The 17,442-nt window shown below is 42.8% G+C and overlaps 1 protein-coding gene across 1 annotated transcript in view; it reads left to right on the forward strand.

The window, feature by feature from the left end:
• The window catches only part of LOC124405080 (homeobox protein aristaless-like), a 61,881-nt gene that overhangs the window by 13,084 nt on the left and 31,355 nt on the right, over window positions 1-17,442 (forward strand).

Genomic DNA, 17,442 nt, shown 5'->3' on the forward strand with positions numbered 1-17,442 from the left:
TAGATGAGGTCTTTTATAAAACCAATCCAATTTCAGGCTGGACGTTGAAAAACAATGAGAAACCTAAACACGGCACACACAAAACCAACGGCAAAAACAAAGAATGACCAATGTTTCTTAAACATTCGTTGTAACGTTATAACGAGTACCTACAAAGAAGCAAAGAAAAATCATCTATACCAACAATATTATATTGGGTACATCGTATCATGTGCCCTACCCAATTACCATGCGAACTATCGCTATACTTATATAAACCTCTCGCGGTCCATTACGCACGACCATTCTTTCGACTACAAATTCCTTTTTATATGCATATATGCTACATATATAGCAATATAAATATAGCTGTGGAATGTACACGCCACGTTAATATCGACGTTATAAGTGTTATTAGATCCAGTTGCAGCTGTAGGTATTGTACGATTCTATTTAAGATATATTATCATGACCATGGCTTGATATCGTCGATGAAAAAGTTAATTCACTCTTTTTTCTATAACTATTATATGTAATAATGTAGGTACGTATAGATATCTACTCCTTGCGGGTATAATATGTACGTGGATTTAAGGTATCGCTTACGTCCCGTTGCAACAGTTGGTATACCCTGAACGAGGTTGTGAAGTTAGTAACGTTATTGCAACGAAACATCGGGGGAAAACATAACTACTTTCTTAATTTTACAATGATTTTTTTAAGGAAACAAGATTTCCAAATGGGAGTGTGTTTCGTTTTTCTTACGGTCTATTAGATTTCAAAGGGTTTCGAAATCGCCGAGGCCCGGACTTTATTCAGCACGAATCGTTACGATAACGTTACATACTGACTTCAATATGATTTCCGTGATCAGTGATGATGTACTCGTACTTATATGTCATGCCTTGCTCGTACGCTCGAATATTTTGTACGCCTCTGTGCGTTTATCCATCCGCATGTATGTACGTACGTATTGAACATAGTTTATACACAGAAATGTTTGGCTCACGTCGAGGATTGATTGTGAGAAGAGGATCAGGATGATGATGATCGGGAGGAGAAGGAGGAGGAGGAGGAGGTGGAGACGAAGGAAATGACGACAAACGGTTTCGAGCGATCAATTGTCCTCCGTTTCCCTTGTAGTCAGTCGAGTTCTCTCTCTTATTCGGGATCCCGGACTCAGCATCCGTGTCCATGGAGAAGAACCCGAGCATATCGGTAGCCGGCTGTACGTATATAGGTATATAGAAGTATATATAGACGCTCGTACAGCTTCACGGTAAATTTTAATAACAAAACATCGGCCTAACGGTTGTTGGCGCGACGCGGACTTGCCTTGTGACTTGTTGATTTAGATGTGATGAAATTTGTAACGCTGTACCTGGGCAAGAACCGATCTACCTGTCACGTAATTCGACTCGATTAAAATTTCATCCGAATAAGAGGTGAAAAAATTATACGAATGAAAGAAAAAGATGAAGAATAGAAAAATAACAACTATGCGAGGCACTCCACCTCCTGATGAATAAACTTGACTAGCTGCTCGGGTTCCGCTATGTACGAAATTGTATTATACCTATACGTGTAACACGAGAAAATTAGCTACGTAATTACTCGAGGGAATTAGTTTGGTCGAAAAAGTGTCGATAGAAAAGATTGACAAAATACCATTAGGTATATATTATATATATACATATATTACGTCGAAAAACCACAGCGACTTAATTATGGTGCCTTGACTAGTTCAATTTTCATACAGTCAACATCTCACTTGATTTGGAGAGAAAAAATAAATGTAATAATAATAATAACAATAATGATTTTCCTCGAGTTCTCAACTTGGCCGGGATCGCAGGGATCATCTATAACGACAATTTTGTTTATCCGTGGAAAAGAGCGGCGGGAATAGCTCGCGGTTTATCGGTTAAAAGAACCGCGAGATGCGAGATCGGAAGCCGGACTTGGCTAGGGTGCATTTAAGAAGCAGCGTATATTCTCAGAATCCATTAGAAAACTTTCGCTCAGCAGGCCGTGTCACTGTCGTGTGTGGTGTGTGGTGTGTAGGTGGGTCGTGACACGTGCCCACCTTGTCCGACGATATCGCGAGGGGCATTCTCGAAATGCCACCCCGAATGGCTACACTGTAACGACATTTTCGAAAGGTATAAGAGTGAGTCTCGAGGAGCTAGAGCGGCACGCATTCCTAGACCCGCACTGATCCCGCGGGACACGGGCTCTGTCTTGGTAAATTTTCCTCATCGTCAGCCCTAATAGTTTCGTTTAGATAAAGGCGGGGGTTGGTGGTCTTTTTTGGGTAATGGATATACGTGTTTGGACAGAAGTGTGTCTCATACCTTACTCAACAATGCGATCGTTGAGGCTGCTCGGATGTCATTTGTGACTTACGAATTTTCTAGTACGATCCTCAGGTTAATACTGACACAAAATAATGTTTCTCATTGTTAGTGGCAGGACAATGTAGAAATTATAATAGTCTGAAATCGCTGTGCAACGATCTATGCTTCAAAAGTAAAATCAGGTATATACTGTAAACGAAAAACGGCGAAACCTTGTTGCATTTTCTCAATGGTTAGATTCAAGATGTTTTGTCTGCACGTTTTTTCACTTACTTACTCAGGTTCCGATTAGTCGGATAAAGCGGTTACGAACCGATTCTGACACAAAAAGTTTTTGGGTCGCGAAACATCGATAATTTGACAAAATATGTTGATTCGATTCAATTCTTTTTTTTTTTGTTTTTTGTCCAATGCCATAGCTATTATTTTAATGGTTTTGATATTTACTGCGGAATGTTGTGCATCGACAAAACATATTTTCCTCACAAATTGCTCGGACAGATCGATTTAAAAAAAAAAGAGCAAAAAACATTGTTTTATGAATTTATCCGTATATACATATATAATGCCACATTTCTACATCTGTCATGCCGCATTAAAGTTGACGCGCTAATTGTAAGTACCTAGTAGCAATTGCATTTTGTTTTTTGTCCCGGACTAGTCCATTTTTCGTTTTCTATTTCTTTTCGACAGACATGTAAGATTGATTTGCTAGACAGTTGAATATTTCGATGATCTTGGCAATCTTCGCGGAAAGTGAACAAGTTGTGCAACATTTTGAAACTTTAAACGTTGAAAAATATTCGGAATATAAACTGACCGTGTTTTATGCCTGTCAAGTAAAATCAGAAACCAATATAGTAATTTGAATACAAAAATTTAGCAGGGATCTACATGATCTGTCCGTTACTCGTATATATTCTCAGTTAATACCGCACCAATCAGCAACTTTTACGAGGTGCGTGCCATGACTGGGCCCGTAGACGATACCTCTGATCCATGAGTTGTTACGTCACTGGATACTCGCACTAATGGATTCCTCGAACTTATTTTGCATGATTAATCCCAGCCGCCTTTTTCCCTCTCTCTCGCTCTCTCTCCCTCTCTCTCTCTCTCTTCTGTACAACAGAAAGTATCAAGGGTAGAAACTGTGTGTACGCAGATAGAGAGACGCATGCTGCAGCCGTGTAGGTGCAACTTGGATATACTTTAAGGTTACACACAAAGAAGGTTAGCTGTTTTGGACGGCTATCGCGCGTCCTGCGGTTTTCGGCCACTTATACTTTTATCAAAGCTCTCAGAAACGTTTCGCAGATTAATCGACACCTTATTAATAATCCCTGAAATCCTCTCGGGGCCTGGCGCCTTTTCCGTCTCGCCTTTACCTACAATACCTACTCATATCTGACGTGTGTATGTAGGTATAATTTATACTCACGTGTGGTATAGGTTATACCTCTGAGCTATATATCTCTGCGTGTCATGAGCGCGTAATCACTTCGGTCCGGGTTTTTGTTAGTTCTGTAGTTCGATATGCTTGTCTATTTACGTAGGTATAGAGGGATTTCCAATTAACCGATGCTGCGGTAATCTCGTGGCAGAAAAAAAGAAATCGACTTGAAATTAACATGCGTTATATTATACTTGTTATAAAGCATCCGTTGCTTTATACCTGACGTGTATAAAGTGTTGAATCTTTTTTTATACCAAGCTTTTTTCATCCTCTTATACTCTGGCGAAGGATTCGTTTCCGTGATGCATATAGTTTTTTTTTTTTTTGCACAAAATATACTCTTCAAATAAAACCGGGGGCGTCGACTGTTCCGACTATAATTTATATTTCGAGGAAATTTTGAGAATGCCCATTGAAGTGGTCGGATTCAACAATCTCTATAACTCTACCCGAATTTAGGGACAAAAAAATTACTTCGTTTATGAGTATATTTTACAAGATTGAAGCAATGATGTCTCGCAGAATAATTATTCTTTATTTTTCTTACTTCATCTTTCATTAACACAAGATTTTATTGAATTTTGATATAACGGTTCGACGAATATTTTTCCGTAATATACATACAACTCGCGAACAATTCGTGTGGTGCTGAAATAACAGATTAAGATTCTACTCTATGAAACGTTGTACTATTTCTACCTTAACTTGGTCGAATTAGGTGTCTGGGTATATTGTACCTACGCACCTACGTACCTACGTAGGTAGGTACACCGTGACTGTTTGTTCAGGCGACGCTAGAGAGGAGGCGAAATGCTCGCGTGCGGATCGACTAATCAACGCGAGGTAACATTAATTGTCTTTATCTCTGGCTTGTTTGTCGGAGTTGGACCTTAACGCACTTTGCGAGGTACTAAACAACAACCCCGCGGAAATGCACGATAAAATCGCTTTCATACATGTATGTATGTATGTATGTATGTATGTATGTATATTAGCCGGACAAGCATTCGCGGATAGATGTATTCGTACCGTGCAGGTATTCAACTGTAATACGTATAACAGGCTGTGTAAGCATATATATACAAATACATATATAATAAATATTATTTGGAATGTGTATCATGCATAAAAAGTACACAAACATCGTGAAGCTATATCATCGTCATATCATCGAACTAATCAATCGGTGCAGAGCCGGGGGCTGTTGAAACAACATTTTGCTCATCCCTGTATAAGGCACTTACTTCGTTATTACTACACATATGTGTACACTAATCACACGTTGCTTGGTTCTTATGCGCCGCGAGTCTTAATGTTCTTATTATCACATCGTAAACTACGCCGAAATAGTATGTGTAACTTGTAAGAAAGCGTGTGCAAGTGTATAATGCAATGCGTATTACTGCAGCTGTTAGATATAGGTATACAGTATTATACGTGTATAGGACTTGTCGCAACGTATGAGTCGATCAGTACAAATTGGTAATATTAAGATTTTTATTTTCATTGATCTTGTCTTCGTTTTTTTTTTTCGTCTTCTTCTTCTTTCTACATTACATCGCATTTCGTGCGTGGCCAGCTACATAACAATATAACATACGTATATACAGCGTCTCTGTAAATACGCTGCTGGGCGTCATGGTGGGGGCAATAGAGAAATCGATTGATCAACTTCCGTACGTGTATCATACACAGATTCAGGCCTCCTTGCACGAATATACCTTCATCCAATCCGCCGCCCTCTCCCCGATGGATCCCACGCGAGGACCACCACCTAATTTGTAATTACCCAGCGTCGGGACGCGGTTTAACCGAACCAATTAAAACTTAATCTAGAATCTAGATTGTCCTTTATTTGATCCATCCGCGGGATCCTGCCTTGTTGTTATTGGGTGCGGTCGGATTCGTATCACTGACTCCAGGATACATACCCCTGCCAGGCATACCGGTATCGGTTCAGACCAATGAAACTCTTTCAATCTTCTTTGTCATATTTCGCGACACTCGGACACGTACAGAGCGTAGATCTTGTATCGTAGAAATTTGATATCTTCAAATCCTTATATCTGCTTTTCTTGAGGAATTAACTCTACGTAATACACACGTGTATCTGTATATATTGTCTATATCAGGCTTTGACCACTTTTGCGTGGGCTTGTTGGATTTTTTTTTTCTTTTCTTATATACTTTTTTATTCGCCGATCGATGGTATATTTCGCTTCAGTTTCTATACGGATTATCATAGAATTGTAATAAAGTTGGGAGATCGTTATTGTTTCTACATATACTGCAGGTTAATATAACTATGAAAAAATCTATTAGACTCGCGTGTCAAGTTGCCATTCTGAGAAACAAGCCGCTGGAGAGCCGTGAAAAGCTTATGAATCGACGGGGGAATTTTTATCGAATAATTTCCCCTAATTCTAAACCTTCGATTTTACCATTTTATCCCATTCATTTATTTATTCATTTTTTTCTCTTCATTTTTTATAATCCATTTTCTATATTCAGCACAATTTCTGGATATTACGCGATGCCGTGGAAAAAACTATCGTGACTTGAGGGACCTGGTCGTGGTTGTTGTTCCGTTATTCCCTCATTCCCTCATTCCCTCATTTTCTCATTTACTTTTTCATCAGTCTTATACCCCTCAAATAAATTGTATGAAAAAAGTGTCCAACACTTTTCATCTTATTGTTGTAGAGTTGATACCTATATAAATTCCAGGACACTGATATCCTGCGCTTCGTGGCCGCAGGTACCTATTCTTAACGGCACAATAATTATGAATACGCGGGGGTTCGTTCTATCCAAGTTACTAGTTTACATGCACCCCGTGCAGTCCCACGGCTGATTTAATCGAGCAGGGCAACCGTGTATAATGAGACGTTCTTGCTCCAAGTTACAGATCACCGTTTACTCGCCTCGAACTTGCACGCGTACATCCGCTGCCAGGGCAGTGAAACATTGCCGCTTTCATAGGCAGACTCTTAATCGCATCCGCTATATAATACTTGTGGTCCCGCGAGGCGATCGTAACGCCTGCAATACCTTGCAGAATAATTAACTCGCTCCTGATTCAATCAAACTATCATGGCTTTGATGTTAATCATCGGGGTAAATGAACAGGTTATTTTACAAAGTATATTAATAGCTATTTATATCAGAAAAGTAAAAACTAGAAAAGGAGATAGAAGTGCTGCAGATTCGTATTTTACTATATTTGGAAGACGCGTCAGTGCGGGAAGAAGAAATTTTTAGACAGTTATATACAAAAATAATTTCTAGGATGGGCAAGATCCGGTTTTTCTCATTTTTTGCAAAACGGTTTAATTGAACTGAACAAAAAAAAAAAAAACTAAAACAAGAAGCAAAAAAAACAAAAAATGTTACACGATAGATTTTGAAACGGAATGTTGTTTTTTTTTTCCATTTGGCGTATCTTATTTCGTTTTACCGTACGTACGAATTATCAGGTACAAAGTAGTTTGGACCGTTGGTCCTGAGCAGTCAGTATACAGGTACTTTGTATCCATTGATGCATGATAATTGGTAAGACGACCGTAAAGCGTATCTGCGTCTCGAACGCCATGCAGGTACCTACCGTACATTAGAGGGAACGTTGAAATGTGGAAATTCCATATATATCGAGGAACGCACTGGTCACAGGTATACGAGATGTAATTATACTCCACGGGTGTAATTCATAATGACGCCGCGGCGCGGTGAAAATTAGTTGGCTAGTCGTTGATTATACGTCTTGGTGTATTTGCACGGGGTTTATACAACGCTGCCGAGTGCATTCAGGTATCGATGCTGCGAGTATACGTGTGGCGGACTCACGTTAGATACACTATGCGGACGTGTAACCTATCGCTCACATATTATATATAGGAATAGGCTACATCCTACGTACAGTCTATCCGTAGATTCCGCGCCACTAGGCGTTTCGATTGCCGTTGCTGTTGCTGCTGTTGCTGCTGCTGCTGCACCAGCAGAAACGAAAACGACACAGTGTACCTTGATACTTGGGTTACTCCATTCGCCATGCTCGCGCGGCAATTATAATTGAGTATGAAACCGGGACGTCGTAAAATCCAATTAAACGTTATTACCCTACTCCTCGATTACGGCAGTCCCGCGGCCATGCGGCGAAGGGCCGTTTGTACAGCTTATAACTAGCCGTATTCTGTATATCATAGCCCATACCATATGCTCAGCATTGTGCAGCGTATAACTCTTGGTGTGTTTTTTTTTTCCTTTTTTCTTTTTAATTTTATTCATGTATCCTATACGGAAAACTGCTTGTACGCCGTGAATAACAAATTTGATAACTTATTCGATAACATGCGTGGAATCATGGGATATCATAGAAGAGCATCGAAAATTATGTCTGATTTATGTAATTACGATTTGGAGAAAATACACACAAGCATGAATATAAAAAAACCTGGATCATCGCTCACGGCAATTTACCAACACATTGCTGCACAGTGTTGGAGCACTTGAGTTCAACTCCAGTCATGCGGTATTTTTTTTTTTTTTACTAGCTCCAGAGGATTACTGCATTTAATAGTTTTTTCATATGTGCGCGTTTGTGTATTATAGCTGTGAACTTACCCTACTAGACCGGACTATTATCACGCGGTGTCGTAATTATTCGTTAGGAACGAAACGCTCGTTTGACTAACAATAAGAAGTCAGATCAGCCTGCAACGAGTTTTGGTTAGAGAGTGTAGTCAGTCGCCCAGCATAAAATTCATCCCCCGCATCATCCCTGAAACTATTAATCAGGACTGAGAAACGGCGACGACGGAAATGGATCCACTTAGGGTACAGGGTACGGGGTACAGGGTATATAATATAGGCTTGCATGCGTTTTATATGGTTGGTTGGGTAGGTACGTATCCTGGATATGGTATATAGCGATGGTCTTACTGCCTCGAATCACGGCCGTTTCTTGGAGCTCGCCCGATCGCGGAGGATCGATCATCGCCCGCGTCCGTATCACCCTGAATCCTATATAATTTGTTAAGCTGGCCAGCTTAGGCCCGTCATTACGAGCAATCACACTTGATTATTTTTGTCTACAGAGCTAGTTATAGGTATAACGCCGAGGCCGGGGTTCCTCTACGGCCATGCAACAATCCTTCAACTCGACTCCGATCGGCGTTGGGATCATCAGATTATTCTACTATATACAAGAAGTATGGGGGCACGAGTAGGCTTGCGTCCGCACTATCCACCCGGGATTCGTTGGGCTTTGGAGCAGCTTTAACCTCAGACCTGGTCAGGCCAGGCCAGGCAAGGGCAGGGGGGCTCCACTTACGTGATTACCACCGAGCTAGCGGGGCCCAGGGCGAGATGTAGGTATACTACGACCATCGACGTGTACGAATTCGAACCGGTCAATCGGATACCGACGTTCGATTACCACGAGTCGGGGATGTCTTTTTACCCGTTCCTGTCTTCTCTTTATATAGTATACGTACTTCTCTCTTTCTTTTGCTCCCTCTCTTTTTCTCTCTCCCCTACAGAGGCGATCCGATCTTTCAAGGTACACGCTCGATTGAACCGTATTACGATACGGGGATCGAGGCTTGAATCGTGATTATCCCGCAGAATTCTCTGCGCAGCGAGCAAGGCCAATCGTTAATTTTCCTCGTCGAATCGCAATTAGGACAAAGTTTGCACGAGATAATATATAACAGGTTTAATGATAAATCGGTATTGCTCTGCACTTTACACTCTGCGAACGTTTACTTTTATTCCGCAAGAGAGAGAGAGAGAGAGAGAGATAGATAGATAGATAGAGAGATTCGTCGAGGATTGGGTACAAGGTACGACAACGGATCGAGGATCACGGTTAGGACGGGCAAAAAGTTCGGGCCGGAAATCGTAACGACTTAAGCTTCGGTCCTGGGTGGAAAAACGACTTTGAACCGGTGCGGAAACGGCAAAAACAAAGGGCGGGGGAACTCGCGTCTCTTCAGTTTCACTGTTTTACTACATCAGGTTGCCTTATAGTATTAGTTCCTCTCTTTCTCATCTCCTGTTCATCGTCCCGAGACACTGCTTTATTAAATTAGACCTCTACCTATCTAGTAATTCACGGTTGTTTGGTAATTCTAACTTATGAAATCGCTTCTCTTGCTCGGTTCCATCTCACGATGCAGGAAATCATCGATGGTTGAAACACGTTTACGGAGCAGTTTTACTAGGAGTCAACTATCGTATCACCCTTGGTGTATACACGATATATTCTTTGCGGGATTCTTATACCGCATGTTCAAGCTAATCGTAATATATTTTGCGAAAGTTGTGGAATCGATTACTGCAATAAGATGTCGCCAATAAACGGTTCTTTGTCACGGCTCCGTTAGGTAGAAACGTATGTCTATAGCTTTGTGTGTAGTAGGTATACAGTCTATGATGAAGTTTATCTCGTATAACAGACGGGCCAAGACGAAGCCTGCAGAGTTGATCGGCAACAGACGGCTACCGATTTTCGCCCTACAGTCTTACTCGTATAGTAAGAGACGCGTATTTGCGACCTGTTATTTGCCACCGGATCTCCACCTTATCTATTTCTCATCAGCTGTATACCACCATACCGTCGGTTCGTGCAGGGGTATAAGGTACCACTGACTCAATAATGGTGTCAGATGATCCCAACGAGACAGAGAATGAATAAAACTTGAACTGATGCGAGAGTGATTTCATTATTTTTTTTTATTTTTATCACGGAGAGTGGGTAGACGACAGTGTAATATAAACCATCGAATTTGTCTCATGGTGTTGGCATCTACCAGCTCTCATACCTACTTGTAGGCGTAATTTGGTGTAACCGTTGTCGAGTATAAGTAACGTAATTGCAGTAGCTGGAGGCGAGGCTATAACCAATTTATTGCGCCTAATATGAAATACAAGAAACTGTTCTTCTTCTATTTTCATTCCTCATTGTTTTTCTTTTTCTCCTCTTTGGTATGTTGTATTGGTGAAGCGGACATCCAGCTACCGAGTGAGGCCAGCCCAACAACCGTTTAGCGTTCGGTGTTCAAGCCTTTCTAATTACCAACCCGTAACCACGTCTTCCCGTTCGTTCATTCGTTCGTTCGTTCGTTCGTTCGTTCGTTCGTTCGTTCGACCATCCCACGCTGCACACGTGCTCCTGCGCGCACGAGCTCTTTCCATCGTCGCGTCGGTTAAAAGTTTACAACGTATATACGGGTACGCACGTGATATCAATATGTCCGGCTAACGATGGCTAATGGACGTCTCTAGGACTTGCCTTGTTCCCCGGTCAAAACAGGATATCACCTACGTACCTACCTTATATATATATATATATACCTTGGCGACAGCTCCCTGGTCAACTTTCTTTCTCTTTCTTATTCGACATGGTCAGAACGATGCACGTGACATTATCTATACGTTTTTATACTCTCGAATGTACACTTGATGGGATTGATTCGCCATTGTTGAAAGTCTTCAGACGCGGTATCCAAAAGTTATTTCGACATTCACCAGGACACATGTTTCTTCGAGTCCAACACTGACGTATTAGAATAATTATTTTCCCGACGCCATTTCAACCGGTACACGATGGTAATGATAATGTATGCCCGATCTCCGCGCGACGCGGCGCCGTGAATAGCGGACGGGGGCGGACCTCGGCTACTCGTTGTTTCGCACCGTCGAGGAATAAGTCGGCGTGAAATTGGTAGGAGTTGGTCCGAAGAGAAAGATGCGTAGTCACTCGACGATCGCGCGGACCCGCGATTCGTCTCGGGATTTGGGATTCATTGGCCAGGTATAGGTATAGATTATAGGTACTCTCCCCCCCCCCCCCCCCGTACACTCTCTCGTAGGTACCTGTATTAACTCACGGTTTGGGATAAGGTTGATACGTACGTACGTGTAACGATTCCTCTTGGGAGGTGCTGCTTTTTACCGACTCTTTCTTCATTGAGCATAACAAACCTGTTACTTTTTACGGAGACCTATGTTGGCTCTCATGATTTCTTCTATATGTCGTTTCGACGTTGAAATTTTCCGCACAATTTTCGAGTCGATCGCGGCGATCGAGACGATTACTGCCGCCGAGATCCTCGACCTTGCCGCAGTGTTAGGATCTGTGCTGGAAAAGCACCTGCGAGGGCTAATTGTTTTTTCTCCTTTTAAATTGCCAACTAATTCGGCTGGCCTGGGCACGGTGCAGCCCTTGGGTCGGTTATCCTGCAGCTATGGGCAACTGGCCTCGAATACCCGCCAACTCCCTGCTATGATGAATGCGCGATGCCTAATGAATATTTTTCAAATTCATCATCCGGTTTGTGTATCTTTTCGAATTAATGCATGGGAAAGTTACGGTACCGCACCCCCTAAAACCCCCGGTTACTGGCGCCCCGGCCTGCGGCTCCTACATCCCGGCGCTCTACCTCCACCTTCACCTTCACCTTCACCTTCGGGGGAATCGTTTGTCTCGAAGACCCGTGCACGAGGTGCGAATACCACGTATTATACGTATTAGTGCACACGTAACATTTTCTCGTTATTTATCCGTCGTTTTGTAAACATATTTTATAACGCGTTGATGTTATACCTATACCGGAAGTGGCCGTTAGGTGTTGATGCCTGACTCGGCGCGGGACGGAGCCAATTGTGTATGAAATTAGATCGGCAACGATCGGGTAAATTAAGGAAGTGAAACGTGCAGTGCAGGATAAAACTCGGTGAGCCGGCTATGATGCTCGTTATTCTGCTCGATTGAACAGAAGTGCTGGTTATAATGACTTACCCACCTACACCTATCTATATTTCATATTATATTTACATCATTGCAGCTTGTATATTAGCTATATACGCTTTTATTACCACTCTGCCAACACTGTCAGATCCTCCAGCCTTTTTTTCTAACCATTCACAGTCATTGATCAATAGTTATGAAATTCGAGGCTGGAACTCGTTATGCTGACTTCATTTCTGACGTATATACGTCGTCTCCGTTGTTCAAAATGTATGGTATTTCAAGTAGAATATATTTACGGCTACTTGTAGATTCGAGTGTAACTTTGCTTAGTGAATATTTCCTCTACTGACTATGAAATTTTTTGGCTAGCCTGCACATGCAGATATCATTGTAACCACCGATCAGTCGCCACCAGACCTAAACTTTATACCCTTTGAAAAGTTGGAGAGATATCGGAGGCATATGGGGTAGGCCTAGAATATCAAAGGGCGATACGTATAATGACAAGGCTTGGCGGTTGCGGTCGCCTGGTATAATTTGTAGGGATAGTCATCCTATGCAGCCTCTACCCCGGGTGCAGTTTGACCGTCGCCGAGCAGGATCGCGGTCTGGGACGTTTGCGGTTTCCATGATCGCAGCAAACTTGGAAGTAATTTGTTGACGCGCTATCGTCGAGGAACGAGGTCTACCTACGTTGTTATAAGCGCCGTGTGTAGGTATAAGGGAAACGATGCCCACCACCTTCTCAACTTCTTCTTCTTCTTCTTTTTCTTCTTCTTCCTCTTCCACAGCTACGCTTCGCGGCATCCGCAGGACCAGACGAGATGGTATCACGTTCGGTTTGTTTAAGCCACTCACACACACGGACATACACCTGGCTATACCTTTTAGCTGAGGTAATTGATTCTCGGCTTGGACTTGCGGGGCCCGCGGGGCCCGCCGCCATCAATCACACGAGGGCCCGCGCGGGACCCGGTGCGCCGACGTCGTTCGACGACGAGGAACCATCGCGGTTCGAACGGACAAATAACCCCCCACCCCCACCCCCTCCCCCTCCCCCACTACCCTCATTCTCGCAGCCTCCCACCGAGACATTCAAGTAGCGTAGGGCGGGCGCGTCCGAGATGGGGTGTACGTACTAGATCTACATTTGTACAGCCTCCAAGCTGTACTCGTACTGAAACGCTGTAATGTGATCTGAAAACGTTACGTGCGTATCTTTGGTTGCTTGGCTTACAAATATCCTCAGTCAGATATATCTGAATAGATTGACTTTCATTCTTTGTGAAAATCTGTCGGAAGTATCCGTTATGTTATTTACTCTTCTTCATTTAGTAAGCTGATCGTGAGTAAACTCAGCTAGTTTGCATTCCATGAGCAGGGTTAATTGTTTTTCTCAAAGCTGGGGAACTTACCTACTTGATTCATTTCTCTGCGTTAGTATGTTATTTTAACTTATGCAGGATTTTTTTACACGTATCTAACAGAATACCACATCCTTTTTTTTGGAATATACCTGACACCGGGGCTCGTGCGATACCATCCAATTTTTGATTATAATTCCGTATAAGATGGTCGTAGCTTGACCTCTTCTTTCCCCTGCGATAGCCAATTGGTCGAGAAATCTGTTTACGCATTGACAAAGTGATAAAATTTAAAGACTTCCCAGAAATAGTTGGTTAGGAGGTGGTTTATCTCGAGAAACGTGAGTTGAGGGTTGCACTTTATAGTTTCCAAGACCCCGGTGTGGTATATTGCTATGGTTACAAAAAATCATTTGCATCAGAGTTTATCGTTCAAAGCGGAAAGATCTGATTAATCAAATCGATATAGTGGACATGGTACTTTCTCGTTTCGCTATACAAGAATATACAAGTTCGGTTTGTGATGCAGTCAGCTTCTGATTCGAATTATAATTCTAACAAGTCTTGCGTCACTTTTGTTATTTTTCCTTGATGGCCTATCAACAATTGCCAGCATAGGAAAAACTCTTATCTTGACAGGTAATTCAAGCTTCTGCTCTCCGAGTAGAAGATGCTTTCGTTAAAGGTAGTCGTTCGCGCTGATCGCTGGATGTCCAGTGGACCGAGCCATGAAGACATCTTTTGTTGGCGCGCGCTGGTCAAAACGCGTGTAACAGCTAATGGCTGTGATTGGCTGTAGCCGTGGCCAGCCGATTGTCAAATTATTGATAATCTCGCTAAACCAACAACCAGCTGCGAGTGAGATACACACACGTATAGCTGTATATACTTTCTACGCCTGCAGCTTGAGTTGGTTCGACCGCAGACCAAGATTATTACACAGTTCCACGTCTCGGTCGCGGTCGCAAATGGATATACATATACATATGTGTACGCGGCATGCTGCAAGTCTATACATATTATTTACTCACAGTCGATCCGCGATCGTGTGCGCTAAGAAACCGAGTGGCTATTATACACAACTTAACCAAAAACTCACTCGGTTGAACAATGGTTGATCGCTTTCCTCGCGTCCGTACCTTAAGCTCCTTGCCTCAATATGTAATTGGCTATAATAATATAGGTGCACAGACCGAAGTGCACTGCAATCGACAATACTGAAGGGGAACGGGTTGCGGTATATGCGCGGATTATCGCTGATATCCTGCTGTGAGATAATATATGCACACCGGACGTGTTGCAGTATCCATTGCGCCTCGTTTAGATCACTTCGAACCAATCCCATTGGAAATTATAGAGATTATAAACAGGCATTTATCAATCAGAAGGTCTCGCAGCTTCACAGAGTCTGTAAAGTGCTGCTGAAACAGGATGAGCGCGTAGGATGGACGGTGAAACACTTTGATCAATGATCTATCGTGGTGACAAGTTATGTGTCTAAGAAATTGAACCAATTTCTTGGGTGGTGAACGATACGCTTACTTATATGATTTCTCATCCTTGCCTTGGTACTAATGCTGCTGCTGCTGCTGCTGCTGCTTCTGCTGTTGCTGCCGTTCTTCGTGCTGAGAGGCCAAGAGATCCGTCCGCAGCAAGAGGCGTAGATTAACCAATCAACCGGGCCTTGGTGCCACCGCAGCACAATGGCCACTTTAACGAGTGTTGCCCATAGATATTATATCGGTTAGATCGATCCGTCGTTCGTTTTTATCGGTCATCGGTAGGGTAGCCCTTTTTTGTCAATCTCTCATCTTCTACCAGCGGGGGTGATGCCTACGTGCATAACGATCGTCCCTTCGGCAGTCACGCGCACGAATGGAAGTAGGTATCGATTCTCTTGGTGGTATCCTGTTCAATTGTTCACTTTCGAAGTTGCAAGATCAGCCGAGTCGCCTTAACGATGGATCACGCGTGGACATTGGACTGTATAATTGTTGTGTTGTTTATAACGAGTTTGGTTGTAATTGTTGATGGCGGCGTCGTACGTCCGTGTTTTACACGTCAATTTGTTGTTCTTGTGCTGTAAAAACGAAAAAGGGAAGCCCCGTCCCGCGAGATAATCGGTTGAAAGGAAACGATTGCGTCACGATGATGTCATTAGCAGGCGCCACGCCCCCTACGGCGCTACCCCGTTACGCCGCGTCATCTTTCGATGACTCGCGATCGTTGCTTTCGGTTCCCGATCCTCTTCCTCCCCGTTCTTTATACGGCCGGTTCTTCGGAAAGGTTATACGTACGCCAACTGCATTAGGTACGGCAAGCAGGTGAATGTATTTACCGGTGAAACAATGTAATTTATCCACCCTAATGGAGTCTAAACCCTCGTAATTATTTCAACCGGACCCCAGGTTTCGGGCAAACGAGAGAAAAAATGAATAACAGAATGGCTCGTCGGCAAACCGTGGAGGGTTGATTGCTTCAAAGACCCTCTAAGTGGTTGCAGGTTACGGAAGGCACTCCGCGTCCATTCACCGGTTTCCCCCCTTTGTAGCCTCGTCATCATTATTCTCATCTCCGATCGATCCTCGCACATATCTTTTCGAAAATTTGCCCTACATTATAAGGCTCAGATCAATTTAAGATTGAACCAAAACTGGAATGGAACGTTATATTTATACCTACTGCGATTACAGTTCGATCAGTTTCTCTTCGTAACTTTTTGCTCCAGAGTCTGTAACAACATAGTTCACAAAAATCTACGTATACAGATGCTATTGCAGATTTCATCACTTTAAATTTATCATTTGATCAACCTATTATACGTAGGTGCATCCGATTGATAACGACAGCATGTTATAATGCAGGCATAACTTCAGCAGGGGAGGCTCAGTTGGGTTAGGCTAGTTATTACTTGTATTAGACGTACGATAATCAGATTAAACGTACACGTAGCACATGCCTTATACGATATAGGCACGTGTATGGCAGCTAGAGGATGCGCGGATCGGATATAGGCAATACTGCAGTCTAATTGCGCGTAATGAGGGTTATAAAATTCGATTATACTAACTCCTGTTCTTATCTTTCACCTTCCGTTTAACTCACTGCAGACTACATACCTTATACTCATGCCTCTGTAACCCGTGCACGCTATGTACCTACTGTAACAGCTATTACACTGTAGTATGTTCGGTTATACCGCACACAGTTTCCTCGAACTAAACTATGATAACGCCATACTCATACTCATCCATAGGTATGTGGTGTGTAGTATCTATACGTGTCTGAAGTCAATACGTTGTGCAAGGAAAGACCGGCTATCTCCCGTATGCATTTTCGTCCGGCAACGGAGATGACGGCGATGATGAAGAAGAAGAAGAAGGAGAAGAGAAAAAAAGAGGAACGGGGGAAGTTATTGGGAAGCTACGGGCTGATCGGTGATAATTATAATCGTATATAATTTCTACTCGGTAGCCAGCCTCAATCATCTTGATCAGATTAGAGCGGCATCTGCAGGATCAGGCAAAGAGGGATGTT

Source organism: Diprion similis, chromosome 4, assembly GCF_021155765.1.
Source record: "Diprion similis isolate iyDipSimi1 chromosome 4, iyDipSimi1.1, whole genome shotgun sequence".
NCBI lineage: Eukaryota > Metazoa > Arthropoda > Insecta > Hymenoptera > Diprionidae > Diprion > Diprion similis.